Source organism: Protomyctophum bolini, assembly GCF_963924005.1.
Source record: "Protomyctophum bolini genome assembly, chromosome: 15".
Lineage (NCBI taxonomy): Eukaryota > Metazoa > Chordata > Actinopteri > Myctophiformes > Myctophidae > Protomyctophum > Protomyctophum bolini.
This window is the reverse complement of record NC_137876.1, coordinates 34,279,922-34,298,035: the sequence shown is the minus strand read 5'-3', so window position 1 is coordinate 34,298,035 and position 18,114 is coordinate 34,279,922. Positions and strand designations below refer to the sequence as shown.

General features: G+C 44.0%; 1 protein-coding gene across 3 annotated transcripts in view; it reads left to right on the top strand.

The window, feature by feature from the left end:
* The window catches only part of ppp2r3a (protein phosphatase 2, regulatory subunit B'', alpha), a 129,959-nt gene that overhangs the window by 43,103 nt on the left and 68,742 nt on the right, over positions 1-18,114 (top strand). For 2 of the 3 annotated variants that reach the window (XM_080784029.1, XM_080784028.1), the window contains exon 2: positions 9,184-9,241. The gene's annotated coding sequence lies outside the window, so the exon portion shown is untranslated. The remainder of the gene's footprint in view (positions 1-9,183; positions 9,242-18,114) is intronic. The other variant, XM_080784030.1, reaches the window with a different exon arrangement.

Below are 18,114 nucleotides of genomic sequence, written 5' to 3'. Positions count from 1 at the left end.
AAAGCAAGGAGAGAGAGAGAGAGAGGGAGGAGACAGGGATGAAAACTCTGTACACTTTGATTCACAGGTCTCCCATGAGCCTCTGCTGCTCATTGACTGGGTCCATTGTGACAGTGGCACAAAGTGCTGATTGGTCGGTCGACTCTGAATGTCACAGTTCTCATCCGTGGACTCTGGAATGTGTTTGTGTGTGTGTGTGTGTGTGTGTGTGCGTGCGCTCGCGCATGCATTTATGTGTGACGAGTTAATCGCTATCCATTGAGGGGTCGATTGTCTTCTGCTGTCCACACTGACTCCCTTTGTACTGGTACCACACTCACACACATGTACAATATGTACACACGTGCACGCACATACGCATGCACGCCAGGCATTCCTCCAGTGAGTGACAGAAGACCTTCCAGTAGATGGGGGGGGGGGGGGGGAGAAAGATGGAAGGAGCGAGAATGGAAAAAAGAGAAACGGGAAAGGAGTGAAAGAGAGAGAGAGAGAGAGAACACTTCCATTGTGCAGTAGTAGTGGTGATGTGGTTCTCTCTGGTCTGGCTTCAAGGCCTGAATGGCCCAACTCCGGTCCAAAGCTAAAAATGTTTTATTGCCCTCCTCTGTTCTTCTCAGTCACAGTGGAAGTGGGACCAGGCTGTGTGCCATGCGGGGAGGATATGCATGCGCCCAAATAAAACTAAAAAGTCATTTCATTGTATTTCTGTGCTAAAAAAGACATTTCACTGTATTTCCGTGTTTTTGCGTCATAGTACACTATAAAATCCTGAGTGTTAATTTATTTAACAGTAAGTGTGAAGATGTAACCGATTGGATCTTTAAAGGTCCATTTGGGTTCATTCATCTGTACACTTAAATTACCGAGTATAGATTTTACAGAGTGTAGTTGGAAGAACAGCGTGTGTGTGTGTGTGTGTGTGTGTGTGTGGGGACGAGTAAGTGTCCCTGTGCGCTTCGTCAGAGGTAGTATGCGGTATGTACGCCTCAGCTGCTCTTGAGCCAAGAAGACGCCCCCACCTGGGGCTACGTAAAGTCATGTTGATTTAAAATGTGTGTAAAAATGCCCCTCCCCCATTCTGAGTTGAGCTTTTTAACAGACACGCCAGCTTAATGACCCAGGCAAACGCCTGCCTGTGCTGGTCAGTGTGGCGTCTCCCCGCCACAGATGGAAGGAGGGAGAGAGACTGGGAATAGAGCGAGAGAGAGATAGAGACAGAGTAATGCATGTCTGGTCTGCCTAATACATGCTGCAACGCCAAGTATAATTGGTGCTAATTGACAGTGAGGCTGATGGTGAGCATTTATAACCCCCCAGTTTGATGTGCATCAGGCCATGGATCTCCATTTGATATGATTATTTTGATCTCTGGTACCCCAATCTATACTGTTATTGTAACTCACAAGTGTGATGTCATCACATTTGGAAAAGTGCCTATGGCCGATAGGTTAGACGTTGAAACAATGTTGTTATATCTATATATAGACATTTAAACAAACCGCTAATCAAAATCTAGGCTAAGTAGACCGCCGAAAAATGTAAAATTTTGTAAAAAAAGCAGACTGTTGCTCAGTGGGGAGTGAGTACTAAAGTAGTAGACTAGCCTTACTAGTATTGTTTCATTTAGTGAGTACTAAAGTAGTAGACTAGCCTTACTAGTATTGTTTCATTTAGTGAGTACTAAAGTAGTAGACTAGCCTTACTAGTATTGTTTCATTTAGTGAGTACTAAAGTAGTAGACTAGCCTTACTAGTATTGTTTCATTTAGTGAGTACTAAAGTAGTAGACTAGCCTTACTGGTATTGTTTCATTTAGTGAGTACTAAAGTAGTAGACTAGCCTTACTAGTATCGTTTAATTTAGTCCGTAATGAGAGGCTGGTTCCATATCATTTCCTGGCCGCTGTTTGATATGCTAGCCAGCATCTCGGGGCACAATGAACAGAGTACTGGGGGAGTGTACAGCCTTTAAGTACTGTAACATATGAGGAGGGGATGTACAGTATGATGGGGGGGGGGGGGTGACCTGACTTAAACCCCATGCTCTCTTCCCTTTTCTCTCTGTTTTTTAGTTTTTCCATCATTCTATTCAATTCATCGTTCTCTTTTTCCTCTGTCTCCCACACTCAGACCCCATTTGACATGCAAAACCGTCCTTACTTTGCCAAAGCTAAGTCTTTCTCTCAGGTCGCTTTTCCACCCAAAATAACTTTGGTTCTAGAACTGGTTCCATTCTAGATTCTTGGAACCTTGGTGCTTTCCAGTTCCGAACCAACTTTCAAAAGTTCTGAGCCAATTCATTTTCAGTGTAAAGAATACTCTGAACTGGTTCAATATTAGGCTGGGAAAAAAGAACCGGGTTCAACCCAGGTGGAAATGGGACCTCAGTTCCGTCCCATTTCTTGCTTACTCAGTCTTTCATCTCTCTCTGTTTCTCTCCCCCTCTTTCTTTTAACTTCTCCATCTGTCTTGTTCATTATTTCTCCTCTTGTCTGTACTGTATATCCCCCCCTCCCGCTCTCTGGTTGGATATAAAGAGAGGTTAGTTGGTGGTGACATAAGAATGACAGTCTTTATCTCAGTCAGTAAACACAAGTCAAGGGAGTCCACACAGTGTTTATACTGTACGGCTAACACCCACACCCCACCCCACCCCACCCCCCTCCCCAACACATGCACGCACGCGCACATATACAGTTATATATATACACACACGCACGCACGCATACATTCAAGCATACACGCACACAGAAGTTGTGGTTGGACATAGCTGTGTGTGTGTGTGTGTGTGTGTGTGTGTGTGTGTTGCTGGAATGGAGCGTATGGTGAAATGGTCAGATCCCACTGTACTCCAACTTCCCTCCTGCCTGCCAGTCTGACCACCAGGCTGTGCGTGTGTGCGTGCGCGCATGCTGTAACACACTGGAGTTCATTGCAACTGAACTGGCCCCAAACCAAACTAAGAGCATTCCAAGCAAAGCCTTTGTAACCAAATGGCCTCTGAGTTTTCAAACCATCCATCTCTCGCAGCACTCTGGGCTCGACTGCTCTCGTCTCTGTAATTAGAGCATTAATTAACATGGTAAGTGTCTTTGTCACACACAGTCACAGTAGCTCCGTAACATAAACATGAAAGATATTTTCATTATTGAAAGAGGAGAGAGTGAATCAGAGACCACCAGACTCACGATTCCTGTTACGTCTTATATATTGTTGAGTTATTATTAAGTACGTAAGCGTACAATAATTTGGTTTTGGCTCCTCAACATTTATATGATTTATATTCCGTCATATGATAGAATATAAATCAAGCATTACTAAAGTGTTCTGTGCTCCAGCCTGAATGTGTTTGAATTCCGGGTATGAAGCCAAATTTTGGTCAGCGGTTGCTTAACGGTGCCGGAGATTTGCACTTGGAAGGGTTGAATTGACGCTCAGGGCTTTACAGTGTAAAACCTCCCCTGGATAAAACAAAAAGGTGCAGACCCTGGGAGACATCTCATGGGCTCTGGTTTCTTTGCACAACAAGATGTTGAGCTGGACTCGCTGAAAGAAATGTGGAGTTCCAAAGATGTCCTCAGTCAGCTTTGATCGAGGAGAAGTCGGAGTCTCCGCTAAGACGGGCCGCTCGTTGTCTGTTGTCTCTGTCCGCGTGTGTTCACATGTCTACTGTGTGTGTTTGTCTGTCTCACATCGGTATCGGTATTATCCTATACCAGACGCGGTTCGAGTTCCGACTTTGCAGTTTCCATGATAGAGAGAGAGAGAGAGACACGGACGGGGGTCCAGCTGCTTGGTAGACGAGAGTCATGTCGACTCTTTCATTCACTTCCTCCATCTCATTCCCTCTCTCTGAACCTCTCTTTTTCAATATATCACTCTTTTTACGTCAGTTCTACCATTACATTTCACTCTTCCACACTGTTCTGTTTTACGTCTGTTTTCAACTCCCTTCTTCTTATTATCCATCTCTTTTCTTTCTCTCTCTCTCTCTTCCCTCCCTGTCTGCCTCCCTCTGTTCTCTCGTTCTTTCTGTCCATATCATGTAATATACAGGTAGCTTGTCTCTCTAGGCCCATTTCATTAATAACTGCATATTGTACTGCGTAGCCTCCTCTCTCCATTACGCGATCGCATTATAGTAGATTCAATGAGGACCTGGATAAGAGAGGACACGGGTACGATTTCTTACCCTCTTTATCTTTGTCGTTTCTCCCACTCTCTATATCCCTCTCTGTATCATTCTTTCATCACTCTCTCTCTCTCTCTGTATGTCCTTCTGTCCTCTCATCAGACAACCCCCCAGGGTTGACAACAGAGACATCAAAGTTGAAAAGAGTTGAATGTCTGGTAAATGACTGTGTGGTTTTGTGCGTGTGCGTCGTAAAACACACATTTTTCACATTCATTCACGCACGCACGCACAGGCCTACAACATAATATATGTGTGTATTCATGCTGGTCAGTGTGTATGGGGGTGCCCTCATGCCCGGGAGGCTGACATGTGGCAGTTTGATATCAGTAGCAGTCTTTCATCAGTGATGCTATGTGTTTGAACTGAGGTGTATCAAAGGCCCTGCCCGCCTGACGCTGCTCCAAAGCTGCACCTGTGGCACACATCACCTGGAGCTTGGATCCAGTAGCACCAATGTCACTCACCTCCACACGTCGCACAACCTAAAGCCCCACTTTTCTTTTTGTTTGACGTCTCTCTTTCTGTGAGCAGCAGCAATACATGGCCAAGAGCTCTGTCTTTGAAAATATGTTTTTAGGGTTGCCCCAAATGGATGGAAAACTGGGGGAAGAAATCCTTCACCAATAAGTACAACACTACTTCACAAAAACAATGTTAGTGTAAATATGTTTTTACGTGCATATATTATCACCTATGATGTAACTTTCACGTGTCGTTTCCTCGACAAGAAGATGCCAGCGTAGCTTTATATTTTGGACAATATGATTCTCTCTACTTTACAGACATTGGACGCTTCTGCTAATCTAATCTTATCTAAAAAAAAAACCCCAAAACAAACAGTTTGCTGTTTTTCACCACAGCACAAACCAGATCTCTAATTATCTACAATTATATTGTCCATAGCACACTACTACAGAATCTGGATGAATCACTCAAGATACTGTAGCTGAAAATCACCTGACCTTGTAATTTTATATCCCCCTATTGGCCTGAAATAGAAGACTGAATAGAAAACAATGCAGTATTTTCACCACTTAACTAAACAAAACTATAAAACCTCTGTACTAGGCCTATGTAACCGCAGAACAAGTCATTTACCGAGTGGGCAGTTGAAAAAGAATTAAAGTAAACCAAAAGATCACCAGCACTCACTTAGGTACTTTTTAGGAGATTTTATTATCCGGCATAGGCAGCCCATGGCGGATAATACAATCTCCTAAAAGGACCTTTGTCTTTAGTCTATACTAAGCTCCTCCTTGGTTTAGTCTATATTAAGTCCCCTCCTTGGTTTAGTCTATATTAAGCTCCTCCTTGTCCTATCAATCTACACCGCTGTTTCCCACACACTGGGTCGGGACCCATTTGTGGGTCGTGGACACATTGTTATGGGTCCCCATAGTTTTAGTTTGCTACATTTGTTTTTAAATTATTATTTCAAAACATTTTCAAAAAACATTCCCAAAAAAACCTTTTTTTCAGTAATTTCATAAAGAAATAAAAGAAATTCCATAAATTAGAACAAATATTGCACTGCATTGTGAGCTATTTTCACTAGTTTGTGTCCCGGGAGAATATCAATTCCTGTTTTGGGTCACAGGCTGAAAAGTTTGGGAACCACTGATCTACACCATATTTCTCCACAGAATATGCAACATGCTCGCTGGGAGCTTGTAGATCAGCTGGCTACTGGGGTTCAAGTGGTTACGTTTTTGGGGAGGCATTGATGCTTTATTTGAGGGCAGAGAGAGGTGAGAAGTGCGAGACGAGACAGGAGTTGGACTCAAACTCGGGCCTTCGTACATAATGATCTGTCCAGGAAGTGGCCGAGCCACCTTGGTCGTGTTGTATTGAAGTGGAATCTGAAGTTGAGTGGCGTTCATCTGAAGTCCACTAGACTAGACGATCTTGATCATGATCTTGTGCAATGGAACTATAATTTTCTCTTGTGTTTATGTTTGTGCCCAAGGAACCTTCACAATTAATGGAAAACCAATTACCGGTATGTCTATATTTCTCTGACACTGATAACTTTCTGATTACGGTAGGATTAAAGCCTGCCACTCTTATAGGTCTTCATCTCAGAAATCCATAGAGACGGGAGCAACCGTTTGTTGACTGTTGATGTGGGCTGTGAGTGTTTACTCTATAATTTGGCTTTAGCAGCTCTGTGATTACGTCGTGAGTTTCTGGTTTATTTGTAGCAACATTGTTTGGAGTTCACAATGGGAACAGGCACGGCCCAGGCAGTGACACAGGCGCGCATGGGAACCAGAGTGACTTTTAAATGTCCGTGGTCCCCTGGGAAATGGGGGGGGGGTGTAGTTATTGTTGATAAACGCACTCCCACAGTACTGGGGCCAAAGTATACAACATGCAAGGCATGCACACATGCACACACACGTGCACACATGCATTGCTTCACACTGTGTGCACTCACTCAAGCTCATTCTGTTTTACCTACAAGCATGTTGTGAACACACACACACACACACACACACACACACACACACACACACACACACACACACACAATGCAGTGAATGCCACTTTTCACTGTGTGTGTGGGGGATTAACTATACTTGTTGTGACGTCACTGATCATGAACACATGTTCAAAGTAAGGTTAAGACCAGTAAGATGCCTGAGGGCGAGAAGCGACCTTGTCCTTGCACGCATCCGCCTGGGTGACAGCAGACTGCTGGCCGAGCGCTGGTGCTTTGGCACTAATAACTTTGGGGCAGGCCCGTCTACTTTTGTCTATTCAAAACATTGCTGATCTACAAGCTCTCAATGTGGTGTGATGCATTGTGAGTATGTAGAGTTGCTATTTCGGGGTTTGGGGTTGGCATGACAAATTAGGGGAGAGAGAGAGAAAATGAAAGTGTTCGTCTGGAACTGTCCTGACAGGCTCTAAAGTGTTACAGGCTTCAAAGTGACGTCACTTACTGGAAGTGGTTCTGCATGACCCAATGGGTAGAGAATGGTTCTGCATGACCCAATGGGTAGAGAATGGCATTAAGACTTCCAGGTTTAGTTGTTTGACTCTCATACAGTAGAACCTCCAGTATGAAATACTGTACAATGGCAGCCAGTGACTGTCACTGCACCTAAACATTGTTTTACATGGTTTAGTACTTTTCAACTCTTCAGTGTAAACCAATATTTTTTGAGTGGTGCAACCACTCCTATAGGTCAGCTACATTATGTGGGTCCCTGGCTGGTTGTGTCTGTCCGAGCACGAAAATAGTGTTTGTTTGGGTTTCACAAAATCACAACCAAGTGTCACTGTTGCACACACACACACACACACACACACACACACACACACAAACTGTATGTATGATGATTTGGGGTGGTACAGTACAGTAGAAGGACCCCCACACGGTAACTCTGTAATTTCTGGACCGTTTCGGACGCAGGGCGGCTCGCCGGAACCGGCCGTGTTCCTGTGGGTCTGGAACTTCCGGGGCCTCCCACACGGAGTTGCACCACTCATTTCACAAATTCACACGGGTGTGATTTTCTCTAAATATATACCGGTAGGTGAAAATATAATAAAACAAGAATGACTGCCAGAGAACACCACTTTAAGGGAACAAACATTGACATATGGGATTTGGGGAGTGACATACAGCAAAGTTCATCGGGAACGGGACTCGGGCATTAGGAGCCTAGGTTCTAGAACCGCTAGGCCGGCCTGGGCCGGTGACAATACTCTTGACCACTGCTACACATCCTTCAGAGATGGATACAAAGCTCTAAGCCACCCACCACTTGGACGCTCTGATCTGATATGTTGCTGCCGGCCTACAAGCAAAGGCTGAAAAGGAAGCCAGCCGTAGAGAAGGAGGACCTGTCGGAGGATACAGAATCTATGCTACAATCCTGTTCTAAGTTCCGGTATAATTCTCAGAATCAAGTGACACCCTCCCTGATGCATTGTCTGTACAGATAACGGATAGGTGACGTTTCACCCTCCTCAGGCTATAGTGGGAGAACTGGAAGGAGAACTGCAAAGGAGGAGAGAGCGGGAGAGATGGACAGATCATATACATGTGTTTGAGTCCGTTTGTGAGATGTAGACTAATGAGTTTGTGTCAGAGAAAGATTAAGTAGAGAGAGAGAGAGAGAGAGAGAGAGACAGTGGAGTTTGGTGTCCCAAGTACCCACAGGCTGGCTGAATCAGGGGAATGTGGGCCATTCTACCCGACGCCTTGGGGCTTATATATAGGCTTACACCTCAGGCACAGCTCTCTGGGTGCCCTTCTCCTCCTATGAATGTGACACACACACACACACACCTATAGCGCCACACACACACACACACACACACACACACACACACACACACACACACACACACACACACACACACACACACACACACACACACACACACACACACACACACACACACACACACACACACACACACACACACACACACACACACACACACACACACACACACACACACACACACACACACACACACACAGTGCCCTTTCACTCTGCCCATAAATCATGCAGCACAAGCGTGGACTCAAAGCCCACTGTATCCATCTTGGTCTGTCTCCAAAATTGGCCTCTCTGTCATGAAGGAAATTATGCCAACGGCCCCTATTTAGAAACATGGAATACAGGCCATTCTCCCTACGGACAAGTGATTGAGGCGAAGAATTGCCTTTATTTTAAAACGTTTTGATGTTTTAACATCCATCTCTGTACCTGCTGTTTTGTTTCTGAGATTAATTGTACAGTTTGTTTCTTTTGATTCGTAATGATATGTTGACTAGATTTGACTGAGGGGCTGCCATTGGATTTATTTATTTATCTTTTCGTCTTTTCATGTCATATGAAAGCAGGGAATCATAGCTTCAAATAGACATTGGTTGTTCAGTTTGACCCATCAGTTTTGGAGATATGGCTTATAGAGAAATGTCTTGCAGAATGTCTTACGTGTTTTTTGTGTCTTTTTCCTTCCATCCCAGGCTGTTTTGAGCTGGAGCTGCTGTTGGCATCGTTTCCCTGTCCTGCCATTGCATTAAGGTGAGGCTACAGCGTTTGTACTGTTTTAAAAGTGAGATTTAAGAACATAAGACTCACATTTTCTCTATAGCTCTCTGTAAATATCTCTCTGTGACAATATAATTTTGATATATATTTTTTATAAATTTTAATTCCGGAGTATTCATCTCAAACACACTGTTACATGTCGTAGAGAAGATGGAACAATAGCATTATTTACCTGATGCTATGAGGTATCAGTGATGATTCAATCCATCATTATAATTAGCAGCTTGACTTCTCACCAGTCTTTGTGAGAAGCTGATAGTTGGATGCTGATTGAAGGAGAGCAGAGACGTAGACGGGATGGGAGCCAGTTTCTTTCAGAGTTTTACTGACTCCCAACATCAAAGGCCAGAACACTCTTGCTGTCACTGACACTGATGCTGCTGTGTGTGTGTGTGTGTGTGTGTGTGTGTGTGTGTGTGTGTGTGTGTGTGTGTGTGTGTGTGTGTGTGTGTGTGTGTGTGTGTGTGTGTGTGTGTGTGTGTGTGTGTGTGTGTGTGTGTGTGTGTGTGTGTGTGTGTGTGTGTGTGTGTGTGTGTGTGTGTGTGTGTGTGTGTGTGTGTGTGTGTGTGTGTGTGTGTGTGTGTGTGTGTGTGTGTGTGTGTGTGTGTGTGCGCGAGTGAAAGACTATTTCTTGAAATGCACCGAAAACTATTATACAACCATGCAAAAAAGCGTCAACGTTATTTCCTTGGGCGGTACTGCCAAAGCCGATACTTCCGTTTAGACAATCAACCGGGTACTTATTTGGGCTTGTTTCCTAATGTTTAAACCAGTGGTTCGCAAACAAAATAATATGTAATTGTCCATGTCGACGTATCCCCATCTGAAAACATTTTTTGACAGGGACCAGATTTGTGTTAGGTTCCAAAATATTTCACATTTAAAAAAAATAAAAATAGCAGATCTACAACAAGCTCTCAGCGGGTCACAATGAGACACGCTATGAGCTTGTAGATAGCCTATTTATATAAATGATAAATGGGGCATTTATATAGAGCCTTTATCCAAGGCGCTTTACAGAGATTGTGCATTACATTCACCCATTCACACACACTCAAACCATGCATTTTGAGCTTGTTTTCATGAACCTGGTTGCCCATTTCTCTCACACAATCTGGCAACACTGCTGGGAACAGAAAACATGGTCGTCCTGTGTGCATAGGCCATTTAAATTGACAAATTGCATAGGGCTTTTAACATAGTTTGAACTCATTTTAACCCGTGTTTATCTCGGCAGGGTTTACTGAGCACACATGACCTTTTCGAGCAATGCTCTTTCATTTGTACTTTGCATTATTGTGTCAGTCATGCATGTTCCACTTGGTTGGTTTACTAGATAAACGTGTGTCTGTTGAGTGCAAGGACGTGCACAGAGTGTTAGAGAGGCAGGGGCTGAAACTCCATAAGAGGGCACGTTTGGACGAAAATAGTAGATCTGACATTTTTAGGGCGCGACCCCACACTATTTATCTGCTGGAGATGTGGGCGTACAACGTGGATTTCTAAACAAATTATATCAACGTGAAATGCTGCGTTCAGGAGAGTTCTGACAAAAATGCAATTCTCCTGAACGCTGCATTCGGGTATGGCATGGAAAGGTAAGAGGCACACCCTGTAGTAACTGTTGCATTCATGGTCTGGAGAGGGCAGCTTTTTCACAGACGGGTAAACCGGCAGGGGCTCAAGCCCCCTTTGATGTCTATGTGTGCACGTGCCTGCTTGAGTGGTCTTTGGCACAGCCTTACTGTAGGTGTGTGTGTGTGTACAGTATATGTACTGCATGTGTGCATGTCTGTGTGTTTGCACTTGTGTGTGAATGTGTTTGTATTGCTGAGCGAATGACTGACTGTGTACAGTGCATGTGCTGGTGCAGTAAACTTGGTAAATGCTTTGTATTTGCTTATTAGGCTACACGGCTTGGTTGAGTGCTTGACTCCGATTGGTCAATCACTGAATTCATCAATTGGGCGTGTTATTTGATAATAATGCTTATAACCAACCACTGTCTAATCAAAGGCTCAGAGCACGTCTGCTCATATCAATATGCACTGCTTCATTTTGTGCTGTATCCAACATAACAGCTATGTAAAAAAACACACCATAGGCATATATTATTTACAACTAAACGTGAATATTTTTATGCCAGAAATAGACAATGCAATAACAGAAACATTTATTTGATCAACAGTTGTTTTCCAAGGTGACCGTGGGGCCATATTTGGAGTCTATAGTATGCATCTGTCAGAACAGGCCAGAAACAAGCTATATATGCTTAGATGATTTCTATTTTATAGGCTAAGGATAAATGCACGCAACTGTAAAGACGAAACGAAAGTGGATAGGAGTCTCCACTTCCGCTTTATCGCTTACTTATAATAGAGCTTCCGTTGCTCCAGACTGTATAAGGAAGGATTGGAAAACTGCGAGAGGCAACAGTCTGGCAACGCGAGACTGGCAAGGAACACAGTACGCCTCGACAAGGGCCTGACAGGGCCCCGCCCCCTGGGGCATGTGCAAATCGTCTGTTTTTGGCCGTCCAACTTTCAACAGTGGTTTTCATCCTTTTTCATATCAAGGCCCATTTAGTTTTGTCTGTATTTGAGCCACTCTCAGACCCAAAGCTTAGAATATTTTGTCATCGTAGACATCTTGTAAATGAACCCTTTCAGCCTATGAAAATAGCCCATCGACTTTTACTTGTAACAGAGTATTTCTATATTGCAGTATTGCTACTTTTACTCAAATACGAAATGAGTACTTTTTTCACCACTGCTGATAGGCATAATGGTACATACACACACACACACACACACACACACACATACATATATATATATATATATATATATATATATATATATATATATATATATATATATATACATATACACAGTATACGTGTTTGCGTGCACGCATCAAGTGTGTGTAGGTGGTGAGCCAGAGGTGTGAGACATGGAGACTTGGCACAGATAGAGTGGATGACTGTGTGTCTGCCTGGCAGGAGCCTAGTAACACTGGCTGGAAAATGTGGAATCATTACGTTCACTGCCTGCTCAGGTTATATGGAAACAAATACAGCCATGCTTTATACGCACGCACAGGCACGCACGCATGCACGCACAGGCACGCACGCACACATGCATGCACAGGCACGCACGCACGGACACACACACACAGACACGCACGGACACACACACACACACACACACACACACACACATTTATGCACATTTTGTAGTGCTAGAAGATGCCTTTTACATGGAAGCACACTTGCTGTACATACTGTATACAGTACTGTACATGTGCCAACCAAATGATGGTTGTTTCAGCCTGCTCATGTTATATGGAAAGTGGAAACATACAGTGTGTATATATATATCACTGTATATGTATACTGTACACTTGCATGCACTTCAGATTTGATAAACGAGCAAATGACACATCCCAGCAGCATACTGCATACCATCATACCAAACACATGAGTGCCTGGAGACAGACAAGGTGTGTGTGTGTGTGTGTGTGTGTGTGTGTGTGTGTGTGTGTGTGTGTGTGTGTGTGTGTGTGTGTGTGTGTGTGTGTGTGTGTGTGTGTGTGTGTGTGTGTGTGTGTGTGTGTGTGTGTGTGTGTGTGTGTGTGTGTGTGTGTGTTCCTAAAATAGCAGATCTATATTGGCTATTTACGCCTTTTAGGGTTAGAAATGGCAAAAGTAAAATGTTGATGTCCTCACAAGTATAGTATTACAAACGTGTCTGTGCATGTGTGTCTGTGCGATTGTGTGCAAGTTCCAAGCAAAACTCCAGATAAGGCAGGGCCAACGAGGCTTTAGTGTTCCCTCCTCTGACTCCGCCTTCCGGTACTCAGCCAGCACCACCATCTACTACTGACTCACAGTCACAAGATATTACCTCTGATTTTATATAAAGCCGCTGAGTCAGTGAGACTCAACTCATCTAACTGTTCTATTCTGAAAGATGGAGTGCCGTGATTTTTTTCTAATGATTATACTAGGATTTTTTTCAAAATGATTGTACAGAAAGTGTTAAAATGATGATTTTATGTGGCCGCAGTACCCACCAGTTCATTAAGTATACCTGTAGGTTTTCACCGTAGCACCACCCACCTGAACTTAAGCCTCGCCCACAGCTGTTGTTGAATGTTAATGAGGAGGGGTTAGGGTTATGATGTCACTAAAGTGGTGTATTTCGACTGGACCTTTTGACTCAAAGGCTTTCAGTAAAACATATACAGTAAAGTGTTGGGGTTATGGTTAGGTTCTATAGAGCGCCGCAGTCCCGCCCCCTTTCAGAAAAGCGAGTGGCCCAGGAAGTGGAAGCCCCATGCATTCTCCCATCGGCACTTTTAATATAATTTATTTAAAGACGGTTACGCCGCGGACAAAGCCAATTCGGATCGTGACGAATCATGACAATGAACACAATATTTTGGGCCGATCAAATAATTTATAAGACGAAAAATAAAACAAATAGTGTTGTCTCCTGACTTTCTTTTCTTCTTTCTAATGATTTGATCGTCCCAAAATATTGTGTTCATTGTCATGATTCGTCACGATCCGAATTGGCTTTGTCCGCGGCGTAACTGTCTTTAAATAAATTATATTAAAAGTGCCGATGGGAGAATGCATGGGGCTTCCACTTCCTGGGCCACTCGCTTTTCTGAAAGGGGGCGGGGACTGCGGCGCTCTATAGTGACTGTTCTATTGTATTATTTGCCTTTACCAACTAAGTTATTGGCATTGCTGATTATTATTTATGAAAGAATAATATCAAATGATGTATGAAAGCGCAAATAGCCATCCCCACAATATTGTCAAAATGTAATTTTGTTTATCGCCCAAGGCCCAACTCATTTTGTTGATATTGCCCAAATCATCATCAGCAGTGCTGACTATTCACAAAATAAAATCAGACATGTCTGAAGTGAGTGGTGCGACAGCGCCCCCTGTTGGTACCCTAAACATGCAAACGGACATGGGGACGGACGGGCATTGCTGGTTATAGGAGTGGTTACACTGAAACTGCAACACGGTGGTTCCAATCAAACTGCAACAGTCTTGCAGTTTGGGTGTGCTCGTTGGATATCACTCAACTGCCCTGCGTACCACCTGTTATGAATTTGCACATAATGCAGGAGGCAGCAGCACATTGCTTTACTGAAAATGAGTGCTTCCAAACTCTGATGGCAAGATGGCCGCGGCATGCAAATGGTCAATAGGGCTAGACCAAGTATAAAGACGGATAGAGACTGAACCGGCGCGAAGCTCTGCCCCCCCCTGCTATTCATGTCAGTGGAAGTTGCTCAGTGGCGTTTTGAAGCACCCGGAAGAACCCTCTACTTCCGCATTTAACCACCAAATTTTGGTGGTCAAATGCGGAAGTGCAACCGAGCGCTCAAAGTTAAAGCCCAGCTGCACGGGGTTTCCCGGTCATGAATCCACGGGTCCACCTGCAGTCCCTCCTCTTACCACTAGGGCCCAGAGCTTCAACGTTGAAGAGCCTCACTGGGGCCTTGGGCTAGACCCTAGGCCTAGACCATATGGTCATATGACATCATCAACTTGCGACAGGAGCAGTTCCTATTGAGTGAAAGATTCTTTATTTATGAAAGAAATAAAATAATTTTGGTGTTTTTATTTTTGTTGTAGGCCTAGAGGGCAAGTATTATGTTTTATGGCATATTTGTCTTATTAACCATACAGTTAATAACATCAGTGGTTCCCAAAGTGAACCCAGCGGTCCTTGAGAGAGTTCCAGGGGGTCCCCAGCTAAATGATAGTTAGGAACCAAATGGACCCTTATGGGACTGTAACTCAGAGAGTTAAATTAACATTGATTTTACAATATTAATTGGGGCCGGGTCCCAGGGATAGAAATGGAGAGTCTGTAGCCTAATGCATGTCAACTGGGGGGTCCTTGAAATTAAACGGGTTGAGAATTACTGCTAGAGCCGTAACAATCTTTCAAATGGTGGTCCTTGGGCTAATGAAGTGTCAATTTGGAGGTCCTTGATGTGAAAAAGTTTGGGAACCACTAATTTACAGTACCTATCCTCCTATGATGAAGCTACAGCTGAATTCCTATACCCAACAACTCGTCCACTCGCTCACTCACACTCAGTCACTCCGGCATGGCGGTGAAATTGGTGACCTGCTGAAATATGTGACAATCGTGTAGACATCACATAACGTCAGTGTCCGAACGTAAATCAATGTGGTTTGTTTGTTAGCGAGTTAGCGGTATTTAGGCCACGTATTTAAAGACCTCCACGTAAGTTATGTGAAGTCTACAAGATGCCAAGATGGTCACATATTTCGGCAGGTCACCAATTTCACTGTAACACTGCCATGCTGGAGTGACTGAGTGTGAGTGAGCGAGGCGAGGCCCTGATTTTGGGGGTATTGGAATTTGGCCTACCAAGGTTACTAACTAGGCTACTACCTATAACCACACAACCAAACTCCCACTATACCTTCGACAGGCAGCCTCTGTAGACATTTTTAAAGCAAGCAGCTTTCTGCTTCTACGGGCCGACGGCGTGGAACAAACTCCCACTATACCTTCGACAGGCAGCCTCTGTAGACATTTCTTTAAAGCATAGCTCAATACCTACTTCTACACACTTGCTTTTAGTTGATCTTTTAAATCTTTGTTATTATTCATGTCCTCACTGTATTGCATCACTGCTATTATTTTAATGTTGTTTCATGCTTCTTCTTTTTCGCCATTGCTCCGTAAAGCACTTTGAGCTGCATTTCGTGTCATGAAAGGTGCTATACAAATAAAGTTTAATTATTATTAAATGAACACTCCAGATTTGAACGTGCAGCCACAGTAACATGCAGAATCTGGAACGCCCCCCGCCCCCCCTCGCTGTGATCAAAAAGTTATTGTGTGTGTGTGTGTGTGTGTGTGTGTGTGTGTGTGTGTGTGTGTGTCATGTATAACGTGGTCGTTTTCTTTGTACTCTTGCCACGCTGGCCAGCTACCAGAGCCCTTGTTATGCTCCTCTGCCCCCAGGTGACAGCAGCAGCTGTGTGTGTGAGAATGTGCTGTATAGCTCCAGGGTATATGGTCCGTCCATGCAGGATAATCTGACATGAGATCATGTCCTTTTATTCTTTGTATAGTCTTTGGTCGCATCTTGTCAAGCTCCACTCTGCATCCGCACGCTGTGCCTTGTGAGCGCTTCTGAGTAGGGCTGCAACTATCCATCTGTCTTATTCACAATCATTCTATCAACTACTATTTTGATTAATTGAGAAACTATAAAAAGATACATTCAGCACATTATGAGATTTGCTATTATCGCTACTGTTTTATATAGCTACTTATTTAATAGTTAAATTAATTAGTTTGATTAACTGTTGTTGCCTTACTTGTGAGTACGGGTGTGTGTGCTGCGGTGTACCGTGTGTGAGTGCGTTATGTGCACACTTTTGTGATGACAGCAGAGATGTGTGTACCCCCCTCCCCCCACGTCTCTAGTAAGTCCTGGGTTGACACTATTGAAGTGTAATAAGCCTTACGCCAGTCAACCCCGGGCCGTAAATCTGTGCAGCCGGCTGCCATATTACAAACAGATGTGGGCTTACGTAGATCATACTATATACCCTGGCCTGCAGCTATGTTTGGAAAGTGACAAAACTCTCCCTCTCTCACTCTTTGATTTGGCTTCCTGTGCCATAGACTATTTGATCTGTGTGATGACGATGACTCATGATGTAGTTCATGTGTGTTTTACTTACATGTGCGTGTGTGTGTGTGCATGCATGCTTCTTTTTTGACACAGTTTATATACCCATGAGAGTAAAGCGTTTTGATATTAAGCCAACAGTGGTAGATGTGGCTTTCCAGAGGTGAGGAATTCTCTCTCTCTCTTCTTTTACGTGTCTCACCTGTCCAGATGTGGGCTGTAATCTAGCATGCCTCCGCCCACAGATATTACCCAATCACAGTGCAGCTCTAAGCTGTGCTGGGAATTTATGTGAGAACTGTGTGTGTGTGTGTCTGTGTGTGTGTGTGTGTGTGTGTGTGTGTGTGTGTGTGTGTGTGTGCTCGCACAAGTGTATACACCTCTGCCCACATGTCTGCAAGCGTGCTTCTGTGTGTGTGTGTGTGTGTGTGTGTGATCATGTTCCCATGCATTGACTGTGGCGTGCGCGGCGACTGGTTCTCATTAGTGGAGTCTAGACCTAAAGCATGAGGCTTTAGCTGCAGGGCCGCAGCCTGCTGGCCCGCTAAGCCCTCGCCGCCTCACCACACGGGCCCGTATGTGGTCGCTAACTTGCTGCGCGCTCTGCTCACTCGTTTAATGGCAGCACTGGACTCTGATGCCTCAAACAGAAACGTGTCTCAGGCCAAAACAACTCGACACAATTTATTATGCAGGGAGTGCAGCAGAGGAGAGAAATGGAGACTTGAGGTTTTTGGTGGCACCAATGTTAAATTAATCTCTCAAGACTATGCTGCGTTACAGAGGTAATTACTTTTCAAGCTACTGCATCAGATGAGAGGGGAGTGTGGTGGATGGATAATAATAATATCTCTCAGATTTATGTAGTGCTTTTCTAGGTACTCAAAGTCTCTTTATATGGAGAGGGCGAAAAGCCTTAGAGTAAGTTATTCTTTTTATAGGGTGAAAGGAGAAGGACGTTGTCGTGAGCCCTCCTCACGACAATCGTCCTTCTCCTTACATACAAGTGAAAGACGCATTGGTGACTATTTTGTAATTAAAGACATTCATTTTCTGTTTGGAAGCCTTTTGAGCTGCAATGAAAACAGGCAAAACAGTAACATCTGCTGGAAAATCCCATTGACATATACTGTATA